Genomic DNA, 8,048 nt, shown 5'->3' with positions numbered 1-8,048 from the left:
CAATCAGTCTTTAGTTGGTCAATGCTAGGTGCAGGTGATGTATTGATGTCACGTCGCTGGGCCTCATATGTGATCATCATCAGCTCGTTAACTCTTGCCTTGTCTGCTCCATTTTGGCCTTCTCGAGTGAAAGTGCTTTTCAGCTCCTCCTTCTTCTCACTTAGAGAGTTTCGTGTTTCTCCCTCTGGTAGCTCGCTCGGCTGCCAGTTTATACAGCCATAGCTGTCAGTTTTCGCACATTTTCTGGAAGGTACTGGCAGGCTATTCTCCACTGCCACAGCAGGCCTTTTTGGTTTTCTCAGGCGTGCAAGAGTGTTGTTTCTGTTCAGGTTGTCTATCCTTGTCTTAAATTGTGAACACAAAGTGAAGTGTCCACTTCCCATTCGATCTCCCTCATCAGTTCTGTCTTCGAAACAGTCTGGATATTGTTCAATGATGCTCATTGCAACATCAGCACACTGACTCAAAGTAGGATTTAAACAAATTTCCCTCATGGCATCAACAGTCACTCTGACCATGTGCCGCCTGTCTGTCTCTTCTGGTCTCTTCCTGAGTTCAAGACATGTTCTTAGACTTGGTCTGGTCTTGTCCCAAGGTACTTGGAATGTTGAAGGCCAGGTACTGTGCTGCACAGGGGTAGAGTGCTGATGTGGTAGTGTGAACTGCGTGCTTGAAGAGGCTTCTAACGTAGACACTGGTGTGAGAGTGAGTGTTATCATGTCAGATGCTCCAGAGTCCCTTAACACATTGTTCTGTTGGCCTCTAATATCTAAAGAAAAACAAATATTAAGTGTAACCCTGCCACAGAAAACTAAAAAAAAAGGTGGAGAAATGATATCTGTCAATTTCATAAGTGAAATTAACCATGTTGTTTATAACATTAGAACACATCTTTGTACATTTTTTCTTGGTTCAAATGTTACAGAAAACAGGGTTAATTTAACTTATTCTGTTACTGTTTTTTAACTGTTTACTGCTACTGTTTTTCTTTTTCCCTATCTTTATTTTTATGATTTGATAATTAATAACTTATTCTCATGATATTTGACCAATATTATAACTCACAAAGTAAGCTATAGTCTATAGCTGAAAAATATGAACAAAAAATGAAAATTTGGCATGCATCAATAGTGCAATGGGATACCGGGTATATACCAGGCTAAAATATTTATCCTATACTAAAATCCAAATTTTGTTCACTTTTAAGTCCTACATAGGATCTCTACATTGCGCAACAACATGTTAAAGGTAGACTATTTATTTACACTATTTAGATTAACAAAATATTTACCTCTGTTGTTGCATCTTTGTAGTAGTTTTCTACAATCAACTATGGACAAGAGATGTCTGATGTCATCCTCTTTGATGTACATTAAGTCATCAATCTCCCTTACTCCCAGTGAGGACAAGTCTTCAACTATAGTCTCCAAAGTCTTACTATCCAGATGAGGAAGGGTGCCTCTTATGATGTCCTCCATTACTTTCCACCTAGACAGACAGAATGATGGAGCACAGCAAGATCGAGATCAAACTTTCTATACACAGGCAATGGGTAATAGTCAGCAAGACCGTCGGCACATAAACAAACATATTGGGTCTCAAGGTCATACTGCAGGCAATGCACACCAAGGTCCAACACTGGCACTGATTGATGTTTCTCAGACACAAAATAAACCTTTTCCTGTTTGACTAATATTAGAACAATCTTACCTAGCACATAGCCACTATCATTGACATCAAGAACAACACTCATGCCCTTTTTGTATATTGTGCCTTTGTATGTCACAGTAGATGTTTCCATTGTGTTGTCTTTAGTCAAGCCCCTGCAGCTTATAGCTTCCTGAATTGCTGCATTATACATTTGGGCATCAAATTCATTTGCCTGACCAACTTGGAGAATGGGAGGAAAAATATTCCCACTATGAAGATAGGCCTGCAACAGTTGGTGCCTTTCTGCTAAAGTAACACCAAGATTTTTGAAATTATGGAGCTTCCGAGCACACTGTTTAAAATATGTGTGTTTACTCTCGAAGCGCAATGTCCAGAGGCGAATAAGAGGACCAAATTTCAGTATGAGGTCAGGATAGTGGAGTAAGAAGTGGTGTTTTGGCTTGGCACGTGTGTCTGGAAAAAGAGCTACTCTAGACTGGAGATATTCCCTGATAATAATCTTGAGATATGCCACCTGGTTGACATGGATCTTAGGTGCACAAATCAGCTCTACTATTTCTCTGAGTTTAAGGCACAACTGCCAGGTTTTGTCTTCCAATGGGTTCTTGATCCGATTACCAACAAGAATAGGGAGGAGCCGCAATAAGCACCAGTTCTGGGCAGCACTACCTCCCAAGTTTAATCCATCTGACTTCACTTCACATGGCCGGCTACTAGCATCACTGCTGTGGAACTTCAGCTGAGATATGCTCCTATTCAACTGAACATATGAAAAATGTTTCCCAACAGACACCAGGTTCTTGATATACATTGCAAGATCAGCTGACACAATCCCTTCAAACAGATCATGCCCCAGGCAAGGTGGGAGTCCTGGTTGACAGACATGAAAATGTTTCAGTCGGTTGAAAATTGAGTCAAACTTCAGGCCTGCTATCATGACTTCCTGGCCCTTGGACAACTCCTCAAGACAGTTTGCATAGGTTTCTTTTGTCCTTAATGGACCAAGCTTTGTGGGCTCCCTTTCGAAACTTTCTCGATCTATAAGACAGTATCGACAAAAGTGTTTGCTTCTGCTGAAGTTTTCAGTGAACCCCCCAAGAGAATGTGACCCTAGGTTATCGCCTGCAATTGCTATCACTGTCCCCTGCAACGTTTCACCATTGTCTAACACAAAGCCAGATTCCTCAATCTCCCTTAGATCATTTACTAGGGGAGAAAATATTTTGTCAAGGCCAAAATGGTGGCTATCCACATCCCTGCAAAGCATTACCAACTGCATGGGGTCTATAGCAGATCTATTATGTGGCAGTATCTCACCCAATGTCAGGTATACAGCCAGAAGCTTGTGCTTCTTCTTGCCTGATCCAAGGGGGTTTGCAACCTCAAAAGCATCCTGATAAAGGATGATCGAGACAGAGGAAGGAACATTCTGCAAGAGGGTGTTCTCTCTACAGTTTCTACCATCATGCACATCCCCAAACACATGCGGATTTCCCAGAGGGTACATCTTTGTAGCGTTGTATTGTTCCCAAACTGATGGATGGCTCAGCAGTGCTTTAAGAGTGTCTTTAACTGGCACATACTGGCAGAAACGTTCCTTACCATTAGGATCAACACCAAGATAAACCTGAGTTGGCTCAACATAACAGAAATTGTTCTTGAAAAAGGTTTTTCTAGTTTGATCTGATCGAAACACACTCTCGTTGTACATCTTTAGTAAATTTTCTTTTGATAGCCCATCCACAATTTCATGTATTCTATCTCTCGGTATTTTAAGTTTTTCTAGTTCTTGACTGACTATAGTCAGTACATGTGCCATCCCATTTGTGTGTAGTTCTTGGAACTCTCCAATTAAAGCTGAGATTGTGGTGGCTGGCAAAAGCATCTTAGCTTGCATTCTAAGATAGAAGAGGGCTAAGTTTGTCATGAATACATCTCCGTCTACTTTGTTTGAGGAACTCTCCCCAACCTCAGCAATCTCTTCACTGTGGCCCCCATAATTCTCATCAACAGCATCAGGAGTACCGGTATCATCATCATTAGTCACACTATCTGCAGAGACAACTGGTGCAACTGAATGCTTTCTGCTCACATGCGAGAGGAAAGAAGACCTCACTCTGAAATTCTTTTTGCAATTTTCAAAAGGACATTGAATTTTCTTGCCATCTCTAATGTGCCATTTTAAATGTTCACATAAATTCGAAAAGTTTGTGGAAGTGAAATCACATCCCTCAACATGGCAGGTCATATCAATACACCTGTGAGATCTGTTGACATCTGGTTTACGCTTGGAGTGGTTGCGATACATATGAACCTGAAGGGCAGTGGCAGTCCTAAAGCTACAAGGGCATGTGACAAGCCCACAAGAAAATCTAAAGTTGGCAAGATTCCTGTGTTCTTTTACATGCCTGATGAATACGGTAATAGTCTCTGCAGAGAAACAACACCGTTTGCAAGAGAAACCCATTTCTAAAGATGGAAATTCCCAAGTTCAATTGGTCTATTACCTAAATTGAAATGCCATCTAAAATGCCATGTATATTCACAATTCTTAACAACTTGCAGATGGACAATAATCTGTTAAAAATTGCAGATTTAATAATAATCTGTTTAAAATGTTCTCAGTGGGTCAGTATTGGACCAAGGTATAGTATTTAGATAAATAGATTAGATTTACAATTCATCAATCGTCAAGATGGATAGGGGTCTTCTTAAATTGCAGATGGATAGGGGTCTTCTTAAATTGCAGATGGATAGGGGTCTTCTTAAATTGCAAAGCACACACCTGTGGACAAAGAGAACAGACAAGACAGTTAAAATACAGTCAAAAACGTAGCCTACTGACAAATAATGTTTACATACAAACATCTAAATCCTAACTCTAAGCTCCACAGAAAAGTAGACCCTTGAATTTTGAATGATCCTCTCTTTTTTGAATGACCTTCAATGAGAGAATATTTTAAGCAATTGTCATCTTTTTAAGAAATACATCTTTATAATTATATATAGGGTTGGGTATCATTTGAATTTTATCAATTCAGATTCTGCTCATCGATTCCTATTCTCATCATTTCCCACCCAGTTTAAATTCCAATGTGGTAAACAAAACAACAAAATTTAAACATTTATAAATCAAACATACTTATTTTGTGCCATTAATTGCAGCTGAATTCCATAAATCAGCATCATTTTGGCTGAAATTGAAATGTCAATGTTTTAATCGTGTTTGATCAAAGTTGATTAAAGTTGTTTAATGAAAGCAGTTTTTTTTTTTTTTTTTTTTTTTTTAGATAATTAGGAAAGGATATTTTGCTGTGCTGTGTTAGTACCTTGGCTGGTTTGGGTCTGTCATGGGTAAATAACTTAGTAAATATCACACTGAAACCGCAAACAGCACCAAATTCCTGTCTTGTTGAGCGATTTAACTCAAACAATTTGTTCAAAACTGCTGATTCTCTAAGAAACAAAGCAGAATGGTTTATTGAATCGTGTACTCAAATGATTAATTCAAAAACAGATTATTTATTCACGAACAAAACACCACAGTGTTGCTCTAATAGGTTCTGCTCCAGCTTTGTTTTAAACTTTTTTTTTTTTTTTCGAAACAGAGCAAAAACAGCCGAAATCATGTCTAAAATGTAATTCACTTAATACTAGCATCTTGTTTGTTGGACTGTTGTTTAAAATCAATTAATTTACAATCACACTATTGGGGAAAACGTCACTCTTGCTTGTGTGATACTAAGTTACATCTTATGGCACAAATATATATATTTTTTAAATCTTACGGAGCATTGCCTCCATATCTATTGTCATTCTAATTGCATTCTAATAGGCTTCATCACGCAGTTTAAGCTTGACTCTCAAGGCGTCTTTTTTTTTTTCCACAAATGAGTAACATTTCAGTTTGCACATAGTTAAAACAACAATTACGAAATTATAGCAGCCAGACAATACTGTATGTCACACCTAGCTTTGCCTTTGGACAAAAATGCTAACTTTAGAGCGCTTCCCGAGGTCCATCGATAGCCTGAGGTAAATGATCGTGCAACTGCACAAGATCCTGGCAGATCGCCAAGTCAAGTCCTCACAGACGAGTAAAAGGAAATTCTGATTTACGCGAAATAAGCGCGAATAAATCGATAAGATGAATCGAAACTTTAATTTTATGACAATAATCCGAATCCTAACCTTGGGTATCCGATTTCAGGATACATTTATCGATTTTCAATTCCAAACCCTAGCCTATAAGAACGCGCAGGCGCTTGCACCGACTTAACATGGTGGTAATAAAATGATTAGATCATTCTGATCTAATAAGAGGCTACATATGCAATATATGTTTATAAAATCACATTTACTAATCAAGTAAGTTAGGCTATAATCAACATGAAGGAAATCCGCTTCTGACTTAACGTTACAGACTTTATAAAACCGCGTGCAGTTCTAGAAACCAACGTTAACCTGTTACTGATATTTGGTTTACATAAAAATATAACGTTATATATAAATATATAAAGATTCATCACTAACCAGATATTTATGGCGAAAACGTTGCCGACAAACACAGCTTGGATGAAAAGGCCTGTGCGCTCTCACAGTTGCTCGGGGAACTGAAGAGTTCTTCATAAAATGGCAGCTTGTTGTGGTTATTTTTCGCGGTCATTTCGTACTAATGTATTTTAATTTACAGTAACGTGTCCCAAACTACATTGAAACCTAGCCTTGAGTATATTGTATACACCTTATAGTATGTTGATAATAGATTAAATTGAATATCGAAATCGTGGTCAGCTATTCTAAATAACTTTAAAGTTAGCTAGAATCCATTTATGCATAGGCTACAAATAATAAGAATTATTACTTACCAGTTGATGACGTTCCAGGTCGGCAGAAAAGACAGACACGATGCACTGACACGACGAAACTCTTCAAAAATTCAAATGTGCTCTCCTGCACCCCCCACTGACAGAAATTAAGACTGTCACCCAGTTCTGAAAATGTTTTATGTAAGAATAATATTAGTAGGCTAGCAATTTTACCTGTGGAATTGTGTGTGGAGTTTTTCGCGGTCAATTTGCACTGCTGTATTTAGATTTACAGTAACTGATAATTTCCCAGAATGCATTGAAAATCTACAGTAACATACTGTTAACTGTGTGCACAGTACATAACTGTTGAAAATACAAAAAATTACTGTGAAAGCAACTAAATCTACTGTAATTTACTGTACATAGGTTATACAGCAATAAACTGTTGAGAAAAACAGTATAATGCTGTGAAAACAACAGAAATCATTTACAGTGTGTTTATTCTGTAGTTTTCACAGTGTTCATGGTGCTTGTGGTGCATGGTGCTTTTAGAGAGGAAGAAATAAATCGACACCCGTTTGAAACTCAGTTGTGTGTATAAAGTGTCAGTTCTGGCAGGCCAGGTAGTCAAGACGCTGCTAACGCTATTGGCCAACAACGCGGTCTCATCAGCTGAGATGCATCAGCTGTTTTGCATCATCTGTTCAACTCCCCTCGCTGCTGATGCTAGCTTCTTTGCTGCCCGACACCTCCCCAGCTCTTCCTTGTCGTGTATAACGTTGCATTTGCTTTTCTGTCATCGTTGCTGCTCTGTTCATAGGGGGAATAGTTCAGCTCTCCCAGTCCTAAACTGTGTGAGCGTTCCCTAATGCTGCTACTCCCTGAACAGAGCCATACCGCCAAAATTTAATTCAGAATTTATCAACTTGAATTGCAATTTATTCAATAAAAAATCATTTTTATTGTCATGTGTGTTCTTGACTTAATGGACCTGACAGAACTTAATATGCAAGTGTGATATTTTATGAATATATTAGTTTTATAGCTTATAGTTTCCATACAGTTCAGTTCAGTTCAGTTCAACTTTATTGACAGACTCAAGGTCCATTAGAAAACCATACAACATACAGTCCATACTAATGCAGTATTATGTTTTATTTGTATAATTAAAGGGTTAGTTCACCCAAAAATGAAAATTCTGTCAGTAATTACTCACCCTCATGTTGTTCCAACCCCGTAAGAACTCCGTTCATCTTCGGAACACAAATTAAGATATTTTTGATTAAATCTGAGAGCTGGATCACTCCTCCATAGGCTTCTGAGGGATTGAAACTTGCTGGCCCAGAAAATGTATTAAAGACATCGTTAATATAGTCCAAGTGACTACAGTGGCTCAATCTTAGGGGTTGGAACAACATGAGGGTGAGTAATTACTGACAGAATTTTCATTTTTGGGTGAACTAACCCTTTAACTTCTCTTTTTGGTTTTATACCTCATTTATAACTTAGACATGTCAACATCTTACATATTACTGACAAAACCCACAGCATTATCAGTCAGGATAG

This window comes from Squalius cephalus, assembly GCF_949319135.1.
Source record: "Squalius cephalus genome assembly, chromosome: 2".
Classification (NCBI taxonomy): Eukaryota; Metazoa; Chordata; class Actinopteri; order Cypriniformes; family Leuciscidae; genus Squalius; species Squalius cephalus.
This window is presented reverse-complemented; position numbering follows the sequence as displayed.